Here is a 23,717-nt window from a genome sequence, read left to right as displayed (position 1 = left end):
CAGAGGAGATTCAGAAAAATAATAGTTTGCACTATCTACAATGTCAAGTTGCCGAGATAGGAGAAAACAAAGGTTATTAACCATTGACTCAATGGTGACCTGTGACATTTTGATCAAATAACAGTTATAGCAAGCCTGTGATATCTTCAGTTTTATGATACTGGTAATACCTGAATTTAGGAGAAAAGGTTATGCTGAAATCTGCAACTCCATGAAAATTCTGCAACTCTAAAATCCTGCTTTCGATATGATATTGTTGTGATTTATTCTGTAAGAATGATCGTGCAGATGCAAGAGATGACCAGCAGTGACACCTGTATGGGTTATGACATCACCAAAATAATGACCATTCCGGTATTGCTATCTACTGAAGATAGCACATGCAAGCCTTTGACTGTGATCCATATGTTCCTTTTCGAATATTGGACAGGGAAGTAGGTATCCGCTCAGTGACTACACACTATTTCGACAAATACTTGCATTAGAATACAATGCTTATGAGAAAATGCCAGCACAATCTGAGTAACATGCAAGAAACTTGCATGACTTGCCAGTTTCTGGCAAGGGCCACTTGACAATTTTCAGCAAATGCTAGCATAGGCCTACACTTGCGCGTTTGAATCTGTTAACTAACATGAAAATTTTAATGCAGATGACACAAGTATTTGATCCATGTTTTTCCTTTCAAGCAATTTACAGGATCTATCTAGCACATATCTAAAATGGGTCCCAAACCACCTTGAAACTGTAGCATGCATAATCTACTGCAGATGACAAAGCAAGGGCTATTCCAGATGAATTCGCCACCCCCCATTGAAGACACTTCCGAATTGGGCTAACTTGACAGCCGAATTCACATGTCAGGAAAACCCCATGGAAGATACTACCGGAATTGTGGTAATATGTCTATATGGCCAGCGAATTAAAACATTTTTGTTTCCAGCCAGAGTTCAAGTAAATGTCTTTCATAGGTTAATCGAGATGGTGATCATAAGTGAAGATTCTGCTGGAATTGGGAGCATTTTTGACCATTTTCCAGCCGGATTATTAAGAAATGTGAATGTCTTCCATATAGCACATCATGGCCTTTCACAATCCCCACTCTTGTTTTTTTTTTGTTTATTTTAGCAGCCGGAGTTTCACCTAATCTCAATGTCTTCCATACCCTCCAGCCGGAATCTAAAAATGACTGCTGGAATTCTAGATACATCTCAATTCCAGCTGGAATTGTATTTTTTAAATGTCCTCCATAGGGGGGTGCGAATACATCTGCAATAGCCCAACTGATCCATGAGTTTCATTTCCACATGCCATCTTAAGACAATGCAAACCAGGGAACTTAAAAGCGCTCCAAATGATCCATTGAAGTGCTTGTTTACGCTCTTCTTCTTATCCAATTGCCTCAGATACACAACTCTATCTGGACATTGTGTAAAATTACTAGTCAGGAAAGCATGCACTGAGCTTGTTATTCCAATGTGTTATACGTGGCTACTCCTATAGTCAAACAAAAGTTTTGATGGCTGATAATGATACAAAGTAAGTTAATTAGGCTAAGTCATTAAAGTCAACAATCCCCAAACCTCCAAGCTTGAGTTGTAACAAGTTTTCACCTTCAGCCATGTTTGTGTTAAACTTTGTCAGTTCAGGAAATCTTTTAACCAATCAGATTAGAAGAATCTATATCATTTGGTATATATTAACTGCTTTTTATTCAGGGCACATTTGTGATATGATAAAGCAAAATCATTCTTAAGTTGGTGACATTCAATTTTTATCTTCCTATATCAGTGATCTTAATCAAATAAGCTATATTTTGCTGAAACCAAGTCAAAATTGGACGTTTAGTTCCAGAGATATGAGCAAATGAAGGTTTTGAAAAACAAAAAAGGAGTTATTACATTTGATGGCTTATATCTCAAAATCAATATTGCCGACAAATGCCTGATTTTAGCTTGATCACATCACATTTAAAATTATAAGCACAATTCATGACTATTCCAGAAACAGAGCAGTGCGTGATGAGAGCATTGTCAAGGTTTTGACATCATCGATCAGTCCGTCCATATTTATAGAGCATTTGCTGAAAATTGTCAAGTGCATGCCAATTGCTTAAATAATAACTCATAACTTTCAAATGCAAGCTCAGAAAATTTCTCTTTTACACTTTTTGTATGAGTCTCTGCAGAATCATGTCACAGTGTTAAAAAGATGTAACAAAAATAGAGCTTCTGACCCAGCTATCAGTATACAACACACTGCATGTAGCACTATCAGAGACAACAGCTTTATACAATAGGGGGCGCTTTGATAATAAAATCATGTGGTATAATAGCAAACAGCATAATCTGGTCTATAAAAAGCAGATTCCAGTAAAAACATTGATAATTGCTGAGAATTAAGAGCTTCCATGGAGTGAATTATTATTCACCTGTCCCTCAATTGAATAGTTTAATAGCCCATGGTTATCTGGAATCAAGTACATTGTATAGTTGAGCATGAAGGCAATTTTATCCTGGAATTTTTATGTGACTCCCTCTCCCTACAGCTGCAGTGTCAATGGCTTTTATTTGCATAAGACTGCTAACAGAAAATAAAACAATCTGAATCTGTATGTACACACATAGCCCTGTCCTATAGGCCTATATAATAGCATAACAAGAGATACAATGTGTAGGCTTTGACTTATGGTGAAAATCCTGTTGTGAATGCCATGACCACAAATCCTCAAGCACCCCATAATAGGCTATTGCCAAATAATAGTTCCTATTTAACATACAAGGCTGCAGAACATTTTGATTTATTGTAACAATGTGCTAGAGATTACTCAAGTTGTGAATCTGATCACAATAGGCAATTATCAATTAGTGAGTACATGTAATTTAGAGGTTTTGGCCAAAACCTTTTAGAATAGTTACTGCAAATAAGTGGGTGGAACAACACTGTTTTGTGGGTGGAGCAAAACTTCACTTAGATGTTTTGACCCAAACCTTTTTAGAATAGTTGCAAGGTACTGCAAATAAGTGGGTGGAACAACACTGTTTTGTGGGTGGAGCAAAACCATTTATACAAACACTCATTAACTTTTAATCACTTGACTGTACTTGCATTTGATTTGAAAAGACACTTGCAAGAAACATGCAACATAAAAACAGTACTTGCATGTGAATGCAAGCATTTGCAAGCAAAATTAAGTTTCTTGCGCATGATACGCCGGTATTTCGGACAAATTTTTACTAGGGTAGTAGGGTTTTTTTCACTTTACATGTACCTTGTTATTTCAGCTCAAAATGTACAGAAACCCAGGTGGTGGTCGCTGTGCATTCTCTAAATTCAGTAAATTTTCATCGTCAACCGTGTAATTGAATGGGATTATTTTGAAATTTTAAAACGCTTGAAATATCACAAACAAATAGGCCTATGTTAATAAATAATATAAATACAAGCTAAAACCGTTGGGGTTCGATAATGAACCCCACAAAACTAACCAAGTATATGGAAAATGCCATACGGCCGGGCGGTTTCACAAGTTGCCAGCTCGATCATGCCATTCGACACCTGCAGAAACCCTTTCCAACAATCACTACTAGTATTATTTCAGCATTTTTAGTATAGAAATTCTATTAGAATAACAAATTTGAAATTTAAAGGATATTGTACATTAGGGCTTTAAATTGCAGTGTACATGGTCATTGTAACACAGCAAATAATCATCTAAAGAGCTGAACTACCATGAGGTCCAGTTTTAACTACTGATCTTTTGAATTATGGCAAATACATTAGATTTGTTGTTGAAATGGGGTCCAATGAGATTGGACATACAAATTACATTCAGAAAACCTAAGTCAAGTATTTTATTTAAATCATTCCACTTTCCTGGAAGTAAAATTCTACATGTTGCCCTTTGCTTCCGAATAGCTTTAAATATCTAGTTAATTTGGTCAAACTCTACAAACTGAATGGGATGTTTCAAATTATGTACTTCATCAAAAGTGTACTAACAGAGGGTAGCATTGTTACTAAAATCATCAGTAAGCCTCCAGGTAATCCGCAACACAATGATATACTGTTATATGATACCTTCTATGTGCTTATCACATGACATGAGTTATATAAAATTCAAGTAAAAACAAATAAAGCAATTTACAAACAATTTCACACATTTGCATGATATGATACATACATGTACAAGTAAACTACGTGAAGCCATATTCAGGGATTTACATGTACATTTAGGCTTGTCATTATTGTAACATATTTGGAGACGGAATTCAAATTAGCTGAAATTTTGCAATTTCATTTTTCTAATGAAAATTATTTTGTTTTGTTCTGCTGCACTCATATATTGCCCTTTGTACATGTACATGACTAACTCAAATGGTGGGATTTTGCACAAGTTGCAGAAATAATGAGTACACTAACAAAGATGTGTTACCGTATATGCTGCAGTAATGACAAATCCAAAAATGAGGGATACAAAAATAATATCATATCATATCATGTTTAAAAAAGATTCAGATATGGCTAAATGAACACTGTGATGATGTTGCAAGCCAAGTTACTGCTCCACACAGACTATGAATAGATCATTTTTTCACAAATTGTTAGAAATACATTATGTGATGCGATTAAGCAAATCATTTGGAATTCGGAAACATTGATTTTGAGATATAGCCAAATAAAGGAAATATTTCCCTTTGTTTCCTGTTGTTTTGGAAACTCTTGAATTGATCATATCTTTGGAACTGGTTGTTCAATTTCAATGGGATTTTCTGCAAAATGCAGCTTTGTAAATGCTTTTTACTATCCTAGAAGTCCCTAAAAATATCAGAGTTCCAACTGATTTTTGCTTGATCGCATCACACATTATGAGCACATTGACATATTATATGTGCATACTGAAACAGTGATGTACTAGATGGGAGTATTCTTCCGGCACAAGTTAACGTTTGGAAAACTTGGCAATCACATTTCATATCATGGTCTTGGCTAGTGCCCGACATTTTCGCCAAAACTGCCTTTGAAATTTGACTATGAAAACATAAACCAGACATCCACCCCTTCCGAGTGTTCAGTCAGTTCAAATTGCTATAGGCTTGATTTTGTTGACAGGCAGTTTGCTAACACCCTGGGCCAGATACCAGGCAAAATTTGGATTGGTGGACCAAATTGTAAGGAAATCTGATCCCACTGACCAAATCACAAAGTGGTATGTCTTTAATACTGGAAAAGTCTGGCATAAATGTGTGCACAGCATGCACAAATATTTTGGTCCAAAATTAACGGTTTTTTTGAAACAGGTCTAAATTAAGTGAACATTGCAATTGTTTTGAACTGAAGTGAAACTTTGACCTGTCCCTTCACCCATTTGGTACATCACTGCATTTAAACTCTCACCTGCAAGATGTTTGTTTCTTTTCAACCAGTGTCTGTTCCATTGTGGTATGGATGGACCATGATATCTGTAGAGTGGATTATGTTTACTACAACATAAAACCATTGCACATATTGTTTTACAGCAGGCATCCGCAAATAGCAGCTGGGAGTTCCTTGGAGGCGCAAGGCACTCTTTGAATTTTTTTAAATTGGGAAAAATAGCATCTTGAAGTTTTTTGATAATTTTAAAGCCAATCTGTAATATTATGTCGGTTGAAATTTTTTTTTAGAAACATGAAAAAAATATGCCAGGAGATCCTTCCTATACCACTTTCAATGGCCCAAACCCACAAGCTTCCAGGGGCTGTGTCCCCTAGACCCCTATCAGGGGCTTTGACTTTGGCCCCAACTAGCTACGGGCCCTAACACGGGACCCTGGACCCCACCCAAGAGACGCTACACTCTATTTGTTCAGTGGCACTTTAAGTTATTTCATTTGTTCATGTGGCACTTCACAGAATCTATTTGAGAATGCCTGTTTTACAGTATTTTAATGCAATTACCCAGAAATCCGTGAATATGGCTTGATTAACACAGGATGAATTGCACCCATTCCACATTCATTTTGACATGCTTGTTATTTTATCTTTGCATTTTGATGGGTTTTTTTATAATTGAAATAAAATAAACTTGTAAGTGTATACTAATGACAAGACCCAAGTTTGCTTTGGGCACAAATGCCAGTGGAAAATTTGCTTGACCTTGTAAACTTTGCAAAATGCAGAATTACTTAGGTTAGGGGGCAACAAATCAGACTGAATTGGTACAATTCATCCTCTTATATTACCACTTACTTACTTACTTATTTTACTCACTTTTCCACCATTATCGATCCACTGAGGGATGAAGGCCTTAGCTTGAAGTCTCCATGTGTCTCTGTTTTGTGCTTGTTTGTACCAATTCACTTGCAGCTTGTCCCTCCAGCGCTTCCGTTGGCGGCCTCTGTTCCATTTCCTCATGTGTCTAATGTGAGAGCGTTGAGCTCCAATGATTGTCTTGTCTGTGGCTGATATGGCCAGCCCAGGTCAATTTTCTGCTTTTAATGGTTTCCAAGATATTTTAAACTTGATTCTCTAATTAGTTCTTGCTCATTAAAGTTCTCCCTAGTAATGTTGCAAATTGTCCCTCCATCGCTTCCATTGGCGTCCTCTGTTCCTTTTCCTAGCGTAAGGTTTCCAATGTGAGAGCGTCAAGTACCAACGATTGTCTTGTCTGCGGGTGATAACCAGTCCTGGCCCATTTTCTGCTTTTAATAGTTTCCAAGATATTTTAAACTTGGTTCTCTAATTAGTTCTTGCTCATTAATGTTCTTGAATATAGTGTTCTGCTCACCATATGGCATAAATTGGCAATTAACTCCCATAGTACATGAAATCTGTGTTCTTTGAAAATAAATCTAATTCTTCTTACTTTTCTAGTGATTTTCATCACTTAACACAACATTCAAAATGATAATGATACAACCCATTTATCACTAACAAGACTGTTGCGTAATTCCTGATACATATCATGAGACAAAACAGGATATTTCTCTTCCACAGATGTGTCAATTTGTTGCTTCAAATGTTATCAGGATATCAGTTGCCATGTTCCTAGATGGCTCAACAGAATGGGTTATAGTGATGGCAGGACTGTCGGAATTTCTTTCCTTGATAAATTGTCTGACAGGGGCAGGGCGTGCCGGGAGAAGGAAATATTGTTGCTACTAAAATTGTTGCCAACCTTTTTCACCAGGCTGCTCAAGAATATAGAAACTGAGGGCAATGGGGTAGAGGGAAAAGAATTTCCTCCATCAAAAATATTTTGATGCTGTGTGAAATGTTACTACTTCGGTGTGAGAGTATGAGTGCCCAAATGTGTGGGAGTTGACAGCCCTGAGTGATGGTGACTGCAACTTTTCCTCACCTTCCTCATCTGGTCATGATGATGCTTTTGTCTTTGTTTATGTTTTGCTATCAATCCTTTTCATCTGCAGATGAGAAGAGAAGAAATGTGACAGATTCAGTGCACCAACATTTCATGTGTCCCCAAAACATCTTAAAAGGGCATTTCGTGATCCACAGCCTCATCCCCCAAAAAAACAAAAAAAAAGTTGAGATTTTTATATCACTGGAATACTCTGGCTACATAATGTTTATGTACAACATGTTTCTTGCAGCTCCATTCGTTTAGCAAAGATATCGCGAAATTTGAATTTCGTTCTGGTGAACCAGAACGAAATTACAACGTATTGTCTATGGAGCAGTGTAATACACATAATCATGCATAACTCGCAAAACGCAAAAATCGGAATCAACTGAAATTTTGGGAATAGGCTTTTTTCAGTAGATATGTACTGAAAAATGTCATAAAAAGAGGATGCTAGGATCACAAATCCTCCTTTAAGTAACATTTTCTTTCTATTTATATTTTGACAATTACCTTTTTGACCTTGGGTCACAGATAACACAATTAGACAATGTTGAAATCTGTGTTCATATAGTCTGCTGGTATAATTCAAGTTGCAGCAGGTTCTACCAGATTTCCACAACACATCCCAGAACAAACTGCAAAGATTATGACTTCTAGGAAAGATCTCAATGTACATTTCTACAACACATCCCAGAACAAACTGCAAAGATTATGACTTCTAGGAAAGATCTCGATGTACATGCACAGATGACATCACAGGCCAAGCTATCAATCAAGTGAACTTTGGGCAAAATAAAGAAATGACATACCAAGAACTATCATAAGGTTGCAAACACTGTTGGGCTGGCCTGCACCAGTTTAGTCACTTTTTCACACTTTTTAGTCTAGCCAAGCTCGGCTAGACTATTGTTTTTCAGCGGTTTCTTTCTTCTTCTTTCTGTCTTTCAATATTTAACATAATTTGCTCTAGCTCCTTTATTATTTGACCGATTATGACCATTATTATGTTTTCAGAATCTTGCTTCCTATACCTCTTCACACAGTTTAAAACGTCAAAAAAATAGCATATTGGATGCATTTTGAATCCAATTTTAGCGCCACATGGAACCCAATCCCCCTGTGATTTTTAAAATCATCGATTTTGCCACCAATTTTAACGTATCGTAAATCGACCGATTGTATGCGATCAAGAGCGAACACAAACGCACTCTATGAGACTAATCATTCATGAACTCGATTATTTAGCTGTCAAACCAGGAGAATTTGATTTTCTACGGACGCGGAAAGAGATGTTTAATTTCATGATTCTAGGCTTGAAAATCAACGTTGTGGTGTACTAAATGCATGTTTCAGCTGCTAAGAAATGAACAAATTAATGTGGTTTGGTGAAATATCAGTACGTAAGTACAAAAAACTAGTAAAAACCGGTGCTAAACCACTATGTAAAAGCTGCAGAATTCGGCAATCTCACACACTCGGATATCAAAAATCATCAAATTTTCTGACCAAACCAAAATTTATACCTGCCAAATGTCACTTTTTGAACTAATTTAAGATTCTGCAAGGTGTGAATGATGTTAGCACAGACACGGTAGGGTTTTAGATAAGCTTATGAAATCTGCAAATATAGTCCACCCAACTGCACTAGTGCACTGTTGGCTTGGCTCTTGCACAGTTGCACTGCACTGCAAGCTTGCACTATGTACATGTATTTTGTGGCTTAAATTAAGCTTACTTTATCAGTTTATTGCCTATCAAATATCATTATAAATACTTTATAAAAAGTCCGGAAGTAGGCTGAAAAAAAATCAATTTTTAAGCTTAAATTAAGCTTACTTTATCAGTTTATTGCCTATCAAATATCATTATAAATGCTTTATAAAAAGTCCGGAAGTAGGCTGAAAAAAAAAAAAAATTCCATTTTTTTTTGCTATAGGCATGTAAGATCAGTCCATTTTGATCCCTCCCCCCCCAAAAAAAATCACGAAAAATGTAAAATTTAAAAAAAATTGAAAACTTTTTTTTTAATTTTGTCTTTTGAAAAAGATTCTGAAAACATAATAATGATAAAATTGGATGTTTTTTTCACCCAATGCAAAATTTATTGGTCTTGCTATGAGTTCTAAAATATTGGACTCGACTACGTCTCGTCCAATGGTTTAAAACTCATAGCTCGACCAATAAATTTGTGCATTGGGTTCAAACCATCCAATTTTAAATCAAACTTGGGCACAAGCTCCACTAGGCCTACCCCAGTCTTTACATTTGACATGACCCATTTGGGGTCAAATGTCACACATGAGTAATTTTGGCTAAAAATGTGATTTTTACCAAAAAGTTGGTGGATCCAAGCTTGATAGATTTTGTTTTCACAAAAATTAGAATTTGATAAGAAAATTATGAGAATTCAGTATCAATGTTTTCTAATCATGTATAAATTCTCATCATTTTGATGTTTTCTCATAAATTTGGCTGAATTCTCATCATTTTGTTGCCCAGTGATAATTAACAGATCAACATGCAGCAACGTCATGTATGAGTGTAGTTTATGTGGTATTTTATAGCCATTTTATATCAATGCATTTTAAACTCGTGCATTCAATTGGTGAATCCATTAAAGGTGAACCTCATTGAAAATAAAGTTATATATCAATGGAAAGCTTATGATGTCAGGAAGCAGAAAAGAATATTTTTTATTTGCATAGCGTACCAGGCTAGACATAATCTCCATGCAAAGATTGGATATTGGCACCCCCCCCTAAATTACATAACGAAATCGTTCAAATTGGGCGCTTTCGTTGATGACGTCAGCCCAGGGACACACAGTTACTTCCGGGTTTGATTGTAAACACAATGTCTGTGTATTACTGTGGCATGCATCGGGCCAATGCACGAATTCAGTCATTGTCAACTTACTTTACATGAAAAATATCTTCAATCAAATAAGAATAACATGAAGGAAATATCATGATCAAATCAAGAATGAAGTTCCTGAATAAAGTGTGTGGATTTAAAAATGGGAAAAGTGCTGGCCGGGGTGATTTGGGATAGGCCAAGCCATCCACGATATGCATAGGGAATATTACAGTCAAGCACGAAGAGCGAAGATTCGCCGAAAAACCGGAATGAAAACAGATTACAAAAAATAACTGCTAGTGCTACCAGTTCAGATCGTCACACCAAGTTGAGATGAACTTATCACAATGAGAAAATGAAGGAATAGAATAAGGTACATGTACAGGATTTTTAATTATTTCTTAGCTTTACAAACGGGTCATGGCGGTCATGTATGATAAGGCGAACTTCAGATATAGATACATACGGGATGAGCTCAGTGACTGACTGAGTCTCACTACGCCGAGTGTTCAGTATCCGCAACTGTACTGTACTTGCAGACAAAATGACCGATTTGATATTCACATTCTGATATTTCCAACTTATTGCTACTTCATCAGCAAAATTTATTCCTGTAAATGTTCCAAATATAAGGGAACGATTTATCAAATCTGCTGAAACACCCCATGAAACACAGAGCGCCGCAAGTGCTACCAGAGGACGAAGCCCCGAAGCGAGTCGCTGTGTTTGTGTATATCCGTCCCTGCAATTTCTTCGCAATTTACGCATCGTGTTCGGTAATCCATAAAACATGAATGTTTCACTTTTTCAGTACCGTACACTGATTGTACTCAGAATTCCATCAAATAACAGTCTACTATGCCTAAATTGTATTTATTTTATAATGAAATATCTGCCCGGGTATCTGTTTCTTTCAATTGTGATTGTGTGGAAAGAATGTATTACCGCAATGCGCTAAATATGAAAACCTTTATATGGGCTGGATTTGATGAAATCGGCGTTTTTTTTAATTAATATTTTGATTACTGCAAGACGATGTTTTTTAAAATCAGATATTTTAAAATGAATCAAGAATAGGGAATGTCACAAACAAGTATTTAATTTGTTATTCGATCATGTTTATTCAGTCCATGACATGAACGGCAGCAGCAAGCATTTGCGCATGGGATTGATCCCAGCGCGAAATTCAAACTCAATTACCCAGTTATACCCAGCCAGTTATGACTGATTTTGTCAAAAATTTACGGAAAATTTATGTGTTGACAATAATTCTATTATTTCTAATATATATAACCAGCAACTTGAAGATTCCTCTAATTTCAAGCTTTATTGTGAAAATCAGACTTGCCGGGCAGCTTGCAAAGTACAGGAAGCAAGTCTTGTTTACAGGTTTCGAGTAGGATCACGTGATCTAACCCTGAGCTTACGTCCACGAGCATTCCCAAGATCACGATTGATTTGGGTGCTTTTTGGGCGCCTTAAAAAAGACCAACAATTCAATCATTTTTTTAATTTTTCAGCTTTATTGGCCATCAAAAAATCGGAAAAAATAATTTTCAGTATCCTGACATCATAAGCTTTCCATTGATATATAACTTTATTTTCAATGAGGTTCACCTTTAAGCATTCATTGGCACATAGTGTGTGACGCTACATATAATCTTAAGTTAATCTGTACTCTAAAAAATGTAAAGGAGACGATCCTATATAAACAGTGATCGGAGTGCCCATATCTCTTTCATTGGCGATTAGGCCAGAATCCACCATGTAATGTTGCTTGTTACCTTCCCAGCATTCAAGAATGCAGGTACCCATTTACACCTGGGTGGAGATGAGTAATCGAGATGAAGTGCCATACTCAAGGGACAACATGATGGCGTTGCCATGGCTTGAACCTGAAACATTCCGGTTATGAGTCGCAGCCCGTTCCGCTCAGCTCCCCTGCTACCATACTCTATTGTCTAAAATCAATGTCTAATAACCAATGAAATTGCAGGAAGTTTCTCAACATAAGCTATTTGAAATATTTTGATATATACAATCCACTAACAGTAATGTTTGTATTGTCCAAATGTGTGAAGGATAATAAAGAGAGGAATAAGAATCAAATAGAGATATGCCAAAAAAAAAAGTGACATTACCTTTATGCCATGTATTTCAAGCTCGCATAGTTTGCCGTTGTTGAATTCGGATATTGTCATATTTTTAATCACACCAGGTCAGTTAGCATTGTCCATGGAGAGGACTAAAGGTACATGAGTACTGAAGGCCTGACTTCGGTGCATATTTCCTATGTAAAAAAAAAAATTAAAACAGTGACAATATAAAGTTTATGAAAACCAACTTTTGATTTTGACATTGCCTTCATGTTCTGTATTGCCTTGAGCGCATTCCGACTCTCTGAGGGAAAATGAATACCCACAATTTTTGCTTCATGCCTGTTGATGGCGGTCAAGTCTTGGTTCTCCTCTAATTTTGTGGTACATATATTTATCTTCGAAAATATTCATCTTTTTGAGACCTTTTAAAACATAATATGAGGAAAAATTACCAAAATGCACTTGTCTTATGAACTATGATCATATTTGTAATATACATGTGTATATATATATATCCTTCAGCAAAAAATTAGCATTGAAAGGGGGGGGGGGTTAAAACTCTATATAAGCCGTGTTCAGATAATGAGGGTGTGATTTGTCTGGAATTTTCCAGATTTTTTTGTGGCCAAAATGTACACAATTTGATTGATTTTCAGCATGTAGTTTCAGGGTATTTTTTTGGGATTGTTTTGTTTGCAATGTTTTTTACTTTTTTCTGGATATTTCACAAGCTTTGAATCACTCCCCTGGATAATATACATACCCTCTATTCTTTCGACTTCGTCGTTCGCTAAAGTCAGGTACTTTTGTCCATCTTGACCTGTAAAGTTCATCGAACCTTCGTCTATATAAAAAAGATAAATGTTTCATATATACATTCTCAATGGTAAATATTAATTCACTATTATTAATTCAATATTAATTCACTATTAATTCATATAGCATTCCGGTGGATGATTGTACAGTCAGCTCCCTTGCAATAATATGCCTATGACATGGTAAAATAATACATACCCTATACAGATCTTGATTAAAATTTGGCAATTTCAATTACAGCTGGACACCTCCAAGTCCCTTGACTTACCTCCATAAGATTCCTCAGCTTTGTCTTGCTGCTCCTCTCTTACACTTCCTGCTATTTCCTTGTTTATGGCATCTATTACATCAGATGCCTTTGTAAGCTGGGTATTTGTGACGTTCAGTTCTTTGGTGTAAGATAGGTGTAAATGTAGGAAACCCACAAACCTCTTTAGAGACCCGAGGTGATGTCTAACACTCGGCCACTTTAATTTTTGTGATAAAGCATCTTTGGAACTATGGATGTACACAGAAATAAAAAAAACAAAAATCAGTTCAATAAAATTTCTGAATTATGGGTCTACATGTATATCAGGGGCGGCGGAACGATTTTGAAAGTGGGGGGCCAGTCAGTGAGATGTGAAAAATCGATATAATGGCTGCGAAGTGGCCATCGCGTCGCGCTTGGGCAACGCAGGGGGTGTCTAATGGGGGATGTGCCCCCTCAGGAGTGAACTTTTGCCAAATGAAGGCCCAATTGAAACCATTTGATGGACTATTTTGATACTATTATTGTGTACAATTTGAGTTTGAAAAAGCTGAAAATTGCTGAAATTAAGCTATTAAAGCCATTTGTGGATAAGTTCTCACTATTAACTGTATAAATTATTACTGTAAACATTAAGTGTCGGGTGTCCAAAGCAGAAAAAAGGGTGAAAGCAGGGGGTGTCTGAGGGCCTCAGAAGTGAGAAACTTTTGCAAACTGAAGGCCCAATTGAAGCCATTTGTTGGACCATTCTGGCACTATATTGTGTACAATTTTAGTTTGAAAAATCTGAAAATGGGTTAAATGAAGGCCCAAATTGAAACCATTTGTTTTCACTATTATTGTATAAGTTATTGCTTTTAAGTTGGGTGTCCAAAGCAGAAGCGAAAAGGGGAATTTGTTTATCCATATGCCTACACGCTGTGTATTAACACAGGGGAGTTGGAAAATTTTGCAAAATGAAGGACCAATTGATGCCATTTTGTGCATCATTTTTTACACTTTTTTTTAAAGCATGTTAAGAGTCTAGAATAGAGATTTGATTACTTATGTTCACCCAGACATGTTACACACAGCACATTATGGGTTAAAAGTGGGGGGCCATTGCCCCCACCCCCCGGTTCCGCCGCCCTTGATGTATATTGTAGAAATATGGGTCTATATCGTAGACGCTATATAATTTTCTACAAAAGTTCCCAGAAACTGCACATTCAAAAAAGAAAAAATGTTATCCTATATAATTATCTACTTTAGGCCCTTCGCACTTGATTATTAGTTTCCTGTTTACCGCCCGCGTCCAAAATTGAAAATCTCAAAATAATTATTTTATTTCTATTTCTAATTTTCTCCTTTAAAATAACTTTCAACTACTTCTACTTGCCATTTTCTGACTTGAATAATATCAACAATAATGATGAATAAACAAAGAGTACAACCCCACCTTCACTTATTTATAAATCAAATATTGTTGTGAAATAATTAAATGCCCGTTCTAGTCAAAACGAGTCAATAGTTGCTTGTAATTGTTCAAACTAAATAAAGAAAATAAAAGATAATTAATAATTAAAAGTCACCTCGTCCATTTTTCAAAATCTTTAACAGGAAACTAATAATCAAGTGCGAAGGGCCTATATAAGAAATACAACATTGAATGTGTTCACAATAAAGCAGGTAACTTCTTTCTAAAGGCCCATTCAGTGATTTGCCCATCTGGCAATCATAATTTTAACCTTTGTCATTGTCATATATGTGCTAACATTTAGCATGCTACATGTAGTGGTTCAGCCGAAAGTTGTGTATTTTTAAATAAAATGTAAATGCCTTATTTTGTCTTAAAAGACAAAATAAGGCATTTACATGAATCTACAATTAAGGGGTAATACACCCTCGATAAATTTAGTGTATATTTTTGCATTTTTCTCAAAAACTAATAACACAGTGGTAACAAAAGTTATGTATATTATAGGGGCAAGGAATGCAATTACTACACTGGAATTTCAGTGACCCTAGACATGCGGTACTTTATTTATGATAAGAAAAGAGGTACCGCTAGGATGTACCTCATTTCCGATCATATATGTACTACTGAACCGCTTGTCTTGAATCACTGAAATTTCAGTGTAGTAATTGGATTCCTTGCCCCAATAATATACATAACTTTTGTTACCAGTGTGTTATTATGTTTTGAGAAAATGCAAAAATATTGTAAAAGTAGAAATTTTCATGAGGTTTTTATTTTCGCGAATTTCAGCGAGTGGACATAAAATCGCTAAAATAAAAACTCGCGAAAATAACCTTTTGCATTAGGGTTCTATTGTATCAATATCAAAACCGCGAGATTTAATTCCCGCGCACTTGACAAAATCTTCAAAATCGCGAAAATATCTTCTCGCGAAAATATTGACTTTACAGTAGTCACAAATTTACCACAGGGGTGTTACCCCCTTTTAATATAATATAAATTGCCTACATGTATTTGAATGGGGATTCAACTTTGTCAATACTGCTGTTCATTTTTTGTCAATTTTTTCATTTCAAAAATACAAATTTGAATGACTTATCCTACAATTCAGTTTATCAACAAGAATTGTTTTACACTTGTGTTGGTTTCACTCAATGGGCCTTGAATTAACACTGCACCAAATAGTGGTGTGTTCATCCAGAATTATTTCATCAAGTGCTGTGTTTAATTAAATTTTGGTTGAAACTCGTCAAAACTTCAGACAACAGGTAGGCCTACCCTGAAATTCTAAAATGTTTACCGAGTGCTGTTCAGACTTAATGAGAAAGGAGAGACAATATGGGCATCAGTCAAAAATTTCACTCTGATCATGGTTTTAATTAAGCTTGGTTGGCCCATGAAGTGGGTAACAATTGTTTGCAAACTGAAGGCAAGATACCCTCAGGCCTCATTCCTGTATCCACTTTGGAGATCATTTGAGAGGTTTTATAAATTGTATTGCATCAAAAAAATAAAAACACCCTGGTGTAAATAGCACAATTTCCATACCATACAATGAATCTAAGATATCAAATTTGGAAGACTGGCATTTTGTACTTTCTATATTGTTGTCTGTATGTGATATTGACCAGAGGTGATGCAGTACTGTAAATGAACCTCCATTTGGAAATATAGAACTGAACTGAGACAATTAAGAGACCTTGTGTATAAAAATCAAAGATGTGGTGGCAGACTTCAAAAAATCGATTTTCTTTATACATTGCACATGGTTAGACATTGAGTCAACATGTATAAATTTGGTTAAAATTTTACCTCTTCATCTATGGTTACCATGGTAACGGCCAAAATATGAATTGACCCAATTTTCACTATTTTTACCCTTTTCACAACTGGAAAAATGCTTAAATATAATGTCATATTTCTGTATGATGAACGTGAATTAAAATAATCTTCTCCCATACAATGAAGTATCCATCCTTGTCCTTTCCAAAAATGAAGTAAACATAACAATTAATTATTTCAATATGGTAGATACCATTTTGTAAAATAGGGGTGTTTTTCAATAATTTAATTTTGAAAAAAATGATCTTTTTAAAAATGACGTAACCTCCAAAGTGGTGCTTTTTTAAATTATTTTTTGCAGGTTAGGTAGATAAGGTATTGGTCTACCTATCTATAGAAAAAAAAGTTTTGGTAATTGTTGTACTGGAGAGCAGTGTTGCCAGAAACTTTTGTTTGTTTTATATCATGATATCACATGGTTTCTTTCCATGCCATGTAATAGTAAAAACTATCACACGGCTAAAAAGTAAAGTCACTGTAATCATGATAGAATAAAAACTATCACTCACACAACTTAAAAGGGCATTTTGTGATCCACAGCATCATCCCCCCCCACTTTTCTCAAAAAGAGATTTTTATATCACTGCAAACCTCTGGCTACACTAATGTTTATGTACAAAATATTTCTTGCAGATTAATTCGTTCAGCAAAGATATGGTGAAATTTTAATTTAGTTCTGGTATATACCAGAACGAAATTACAACACATTGATTGTCTATGGAGCAGTGTAATACACATAATCATGTATAACTCGCAAACGCAAGATCAACTGAAATTTTGCATGTTTGAGAATAAGCTTTTTTCGTGGATATCTACTGAATAATGTAGGTAGGGGAGATTGGGGTTAGTTGGAACGCGGGGTAAGTTGAAACATTGTATTTTTTTCTGACACAAAAAATTAATTTGGTAAAATACTGGCACCTAGTAATAGGTATTAGTTAGGGTCATCCACCAAATTAGCAACAGCACTGATGCCCCACCAGTGTTGGCTTGGGAAAGGAATATCTGTTTTTTGACTTACTGACTAATTTTTATACCCCTCAGAAAAGATCGTTATCTCCATGTTGTTTGAAGATTCATGGGATTATTTTTGAGTATCATAAGCACTAGTAGTAAGTCCCAGAATAATGTTAAATAAAAGTTTTATTGTATTTCTTATTTTGTGTAATGAACTTTGAAATGTAAAAATAGGCATCGGGGTTAGTTGAAACTTTTGAGGTGGGGTTAGTTAACACGTGAAAATCACATAGAAAAATATGGTTAAAAATTTGACTTTTTAAAAATTTGTAACATGTTTACCATGTCTTCAATATTGCTTTTTAAAATATGGTTAAGCAATAATACAAGCAAAAAGTGCACACAGAAAGTACATTTTATAATATTTATAGGCTTCTCATATTTTGGTCCATGGTGACACTCGTCACCTTGTGTCCAAAGTATTGACCCGCACTCCCACATATTTATTTATTCATTTTTTCACACTGATTGTATGTTAAAGGGTGCCTTCAAGGGGAGTATAACCCTAACAACACAATAATAATTATTTTGAAATTTTTACAAGCCGTGTTTCAACTAACCTCACCCTATGTTTCAACTTACCCCAGGGGTGGGGTTAGTTGAAACACTTTTTTCAAATTGGATTATAAATATGAATAATCATAAGCAGGTCCAATAAAGTTTAAGGCTGTATTTGTAGCATGTATGTGTATGTTTATACTGATATGGTTAGCGTTTCTTGAAAGTAATCGGTTTGCGTTAAAAAGACGATTTTGTGAAAAATGTTTCAACTAACCCCAATCTCCCCTATGCTAGGTGAATTCAAATTTGCCATCAAACTGCATCATTTTACATATCAAATTAAAGCCCTTTTTAGAGTAAAGAAAGCCAAAACTGAAAACATTTTTGTCATAGCACTTTCCGTAACAAAATTACATCTTGTCAAACAAAGATTGACTTTCATCAAAAAGATTCTGCTAGCAAAATTCCCCAAAACGGCATTTAGGTGTTTCTAGATCTTAGTCTCATGGCGATAGCAGCTTTTTTAAATGGAACTGCTATCAAAATCCTCTAAAATTTTATGTGCGACTTGATTATCACCATAAAAACTCATTTACTTGAGTCAAGTTAAGTATAGAAATCATATTTATGTAGGTTTCCTTCACCGACCTGTTCTCGAAAAAAATTCAAATTTCTATGTAAATATGCATGTGTTTGGGCCCCGGTCTCGGCGAATTTCGCTGACTAGCAAATGTGTTAACTAAGGTTTGCCTGGGATACCTAAATAATGTCATAAAAAGAGGATGCTAGGATCACAAAATACACCTTTAAGCATGTTAAGTCACTGTAATCATGATATAATATTTCGATATTTAATTTCAAATCCAATAAATAATAATCTCCCCCATGCTTTCATAATATACTAGGTCAGCAAACTTATTATTTTTTTTTTTAAATCAAGATTTTTTTAAATGATTTCTCGATCAAGTGAAATGTTATTCGCCAGCGCTAATCGGCCTGGTGTTTCTGGCGTTTTGAATTTTTAAATCTTAAAAGTTTTCTCGATCAGACAGTCACAAATTTACTTCACTCTTGAAGTTGATTTACATGTAGGTATGCCAGGTGAATTCAAATTTGCCATCAAACTGCATCATTTTATATATCAAATTAAAGCCCTTGAGTAAAGAAAGCCAACACTGAAAACCTTTTTGTCAAAGATTGACTTTCATCAAAAAGATTCTCCTAGCAAAATTCCCCAAAACAGCATTACGGGGGTGTTTCTAGATCTTAGTCCCATGACGATAGCACCTTTTTTTAATGGAACTGCTATCAAAATCTCTCTGAAATTCCATGTGCGAGTCTCTCATCACAAAAAAAAATCATATATTTGGGTCAAGTGACGTATAGACCAGCCCTCGAATTAACCCATGGCACCCATGATGGCATTGTGCCGTGGGTGCCCATGCCCACTGCCGTAATGCCCTCAAAATATGTCCTTTAGGCCGTGTAAAATTAATATTTTGGTTCTCGTCCCTCCGCCTCAATTTCTGGGATTTGTCAGATTTTTTTTTTTTTTTTTTTTAGATTTTTCAATTTTTTAAGACTTTGGAATGATTTATGAAATCTTCATACATATAAATAAGTTTATTAGAGAACAAGCATCACTTCCAAGTCTTTTTGTGGTTCTCTAGGGGTTTATACCTCAAAATATCACATTTGAAAAAAAAAAAAAAAAGGGCCTCATCTTTTCCTCGAGCACTGTTGGGGAAGACCGAAAACTACTGACAATGCTAAATTTAACATTGAAAAAAAAAAAAAAAAAAAAAAACACCTCCCTCCCTCATCAATTCATGAAAATCCTCTGGACGAGAACCAAAACATTAATTTTATACGGCCTTACCCAAGGCAGTCACTTGCCGTGCCCTCTAATGAAGTTGCCATCGGTGCCCCAGCCGTGCCCCTTTATTATAAAATCATCTATCTACGTTTGTGTGTGTTTTCTTCACTTTTGAGAAATTGCCTTGGTGCCCTTCTCAAATTTTCAACAGTTGCCATGATGCCCTCTTGAAATATTACAAACTGCTGTGCTGCCTTGCCTTTTCAGTGAAAATCCAAGGCAATTATCAACTTGCCCTAAAAAAGTTGCCGTGCCCCTTCAGATCCTTAATTCGAGGGCTGGTATAGACTAGACACAGACTTTAAGGTACATATTTCGAGGTGCATAACAAACACCAAATTGGTGTCATAACAAACACCAAATTGGTGTCGATGACCTGACATGCATGCATTCTTTTGTCGAGAGTTCACATGGTCTTTCAATTTGTGCCGAGTGTCCTTGGCAGACTTGACTATGCTTCAGTGGTCATGAAAGGATTCAATAGATAACCTCTGCCCCACTAATCCCCAGCTATTGTCTGAAATTGCACCTCGGAAGATATATTATAACAACTCAGTCCCTCAAATGATAGTCATATAACGACCAAAAGATAAATGACTGACTATCATTGAGGACTGAGTTCCGCAGTCTAAGTATAGACAACATATTTATGAAGGTTTCCTTCTTAAAAAGCTTCTTTTTAATTTCAATGTAAATTTGTATTGCCGGTTTAGGCCATTTTGACTGACTAACAAATGTGTTAACCGAGGTTTCCCTGTGATACCTACATCATGTTAGTTCACCACGTAAACTTATGGCTCAAAATTCGGACCGCTCGCCAATAAGTTTACTGCTTTCTGTGTTTTGAAATTTGTTGACGTTTTAACGATCCCGATTTCCGATCGCTTATTTTAGCTGTGTCACGTCACATGCATGACGCTGGTGGGTACCAACCAAACTTCAGAAAAAAAAAAACCTCAATCGCCGATAACGATGTGATATGGGACTTACATAGGATTACACAGAGATATTTCTTGCCAAAATTTGACCATTTCTAGGCAAGTTGGCCCTACTTTGTCTGCGTTATATGAAAAAGGACAGTCTTAAAGGAGTGTTTCGTGATCCTAGCATCCTCTTTTTATGACATTTTTCAGTACATATCCACGAAAAAAGCCTATTCCCAAAATTTCAGTTGATTCCGATTTTGCGTTTGCGAGTTATGTATGATTATGTGTATTACACTGCTCCATAGACAATGCGTTGTAATTTCGTTCTGGTGCACCAGAACGAAATTCAAATTTCACGATATCTTTGCAAAACGAATTAATCTGCAAGAAATATTTTGTACATAAACATTATGTAGCCAGTGGTTTCCAGTGATATAAAAATCTCAACTTTTTTTGAGAAAAGTGGGGAATGAGGCTGTGGATCACGAAATGCCCCTTTAAGTAAGCATAAGTGCAACGCTTTTGATGTTTTGATGTTTTTGGGAGACTGGGAGGGATCAGAACAAAAAAATGATGGAGCCTATTCTTGACTGTGTAATATTCCTTCAACCAGTTGCCGTGCGGTAAAAGTCTTATACGATGGACAGATAGTATCAGTTTGTGAATGAGGACATCGTATAAGTTCCTTGTACTAACATCATGTAAGGCCAAATAAAATAAAAAACATGTTTCACGTCCGGGTTTTTGAAAAAAAGGAGGAAGAGGGGGCTTTTTATTTTTTATTTTTTATCGCAAAATCGGTGTAAATACCCATAATTAGAGCTATTTTAGCGTATACAATAATGCCTGGAAAGAGGAGGAGGCCTCTTTTTATTTGTTGTTCTGAGAGATAGGCCCCTCTAACTATCACAAAACCTTATAAAAGTGTTTCTTGTATATTAGCAAGGCTATAGAAAACACCTCTACTTCCTAGACATATTTTTTGAAAAGTGATAACTGAATTTCAAAAAATAAAAATAAAATTGAAGAAACCTCAAAAAAGGAAGCGGGAGGGGACGTGAAACATGTTTTATTTTTTATTTGGCCTAATGTATTGGCCTTGCAGACGTCTTGCCACAGTTTGGGTGCCAATCTTTCTAACCGACCCGGTAACTCATGAAACCTACCAAACATGAACAGCTCCATGTCACCAATTACACAACACTTCACATTTCAGTGACATTCAACCGCATTTTTCATCTATTTGTAGCTTATTTTGGGGCACAATTTCATGAAATCAAAAAACGTGCTGGCATTCTGTCAGAGAAAATAAAGGTAGAGAAGCGACACTCCGTACAATTAACGTGCAGACGGCCTATACCGATGTGAGGACAGAAAATGTGACTCTCCTGCTAGTCTCGGGCGCGGGCCAGACTGTATGCGGTATGAACAAAAACATAATTAACTGGTTGTGTAGGAGACTAGCAGGAGAGTCACATTTTTCTGTCCTCTGCTGTCCTCCGGAGTGTCGCGGTCCTGATTCTGTTTGGTATACGAGCTGCACGTAAGAGGTCAATCCCAGGTCCCAGGTCAAATTTACAGATTCCGGGCGCACACCCAAAAACTTTTGGCTCCATTTTAGCTCGGTTGTAAATCTTTTCGACAAAATATAGCATTAATTGATTGCACCAACTTATTGTAGATGGAGCTTATTGATGAATGAATCTTCATAAATACTTTAGTGGGGGATGGGGCTGGGCAAAACGTGTGTGTGTGTGTGTGTGGGGGGGGGGGGGGTTGCACAAAGTGGGAAAGGGGAACCAAAATTTCAGGTTTAGGGGGCCTAAAGGAGGGGTCACCAATTGAACCAATAGAGCCCTTTTAGGGACCGTTCATAAATACTTTGGTGGGGGGACTGGGCAAAGTGTGGGGGGACACAAAAGTTTTGAGTTGCACAAAGGGGGGACCAAAAGTTTTGGTTACTAAAGGAGGGGGGGTCAAAAAGTTTTAAACTAGAAAATGCCAAAAGAACAAGAGCATACAAAAAATGTTCGCGCTACGCGCGCATATGTGCCAGTAAAGCCATTTTTTACCCCGATTATGCCCCAAAATAGTGTAAAATACGTTTTTTGGCGCGCTACGCACGCTCATTACCAGTATCCCATTAAAGCCTTTTTGGAATCTCAAAGACTTTACATGTATTCTACAATTTGCTATAAGAAAAGGGTATATGTATACATGTATATCCCACTGATAATACCAGGTCAAAATGATGGAACCAGCATTTTTTTGTCTTTGCCCCGAAATTTATATTTTGCACCCCTGACAAAGAAAGCTGGCTACGCCCCTGACAGTGATAAACAAGTTTTTTAAGACTTAAAAGTATTAAAAATCTTGAGTATGTGCCCAGATGTTGCTCTCAATTTCCAGTGGCATAGCGACGGGGGGAAGGTGGGGGCATGTGCCCTGGGCGCCACTCTTAGGGAGCGCCGAATTGACCAATTCAGCATCGATTCTGCGGCCCTCTAAGCGATGAAAGTCAAAATATTTGCGCGCTACGCGCGCATTTCAGGACAAAGTCATTTGAAAGGTCAATTTAAGACCGATATCCACTTCAATATAACCAAACAAGTACCCCGTTTACATTGGGCGAAAGTCGTAATCGAATTCATAAAAGTCGTAAATGACTTAATTCGTATCATAAGTGTAAACAGGTACAGTCGTAATTAATCGTAATTCAAAATTCGTT

At 36.2% G+C, this 23,717-nt stretch overlaps 1 long non-coding RNA gene across 1 annotated transcript; it reads right to left on the bottom strand.

Annotated features, from left to right (window-relative positions):
* Positions 1–12,350: 12,350 nt before the first annotated feature.
* LOC140149502 (uncharacterized) lies at positions 12,351–22,283 on the bottom strand. Its single transcript, XR_011858691.1, has 3 exons — positions 22,156–22,283; positions 13,066–13,616; positions 12,351–12,493 (listed from the first exon to the last, which is right to left on the bottom strand). It is a non-coding gene; the product is annotated as an uncharacterized lncRNA (long non-coding RNA).
* Between the last annotated feature and the right edge of the window lie 1,434 nt (positions 22,284–23,717).

This window comes from Amphiura filiformis, chromosome 1, assembly GCF_039555335.1.
Source record: "Amphiura filiformis chromosome 1, Afil_fr2py, whole genome shotgun sequence".
Lineage (NCBI taxonomy): Eukaryota > Metazoa > Echinodermata > Ophiuroidea > Amphilepidida > Amphiuridae > Amphiura > Amphiura filiformis.
Note: the sequence above shows the minus strand (reverse complement) of the source record. Positions and strands in the feature narration are given on the sequence as shown.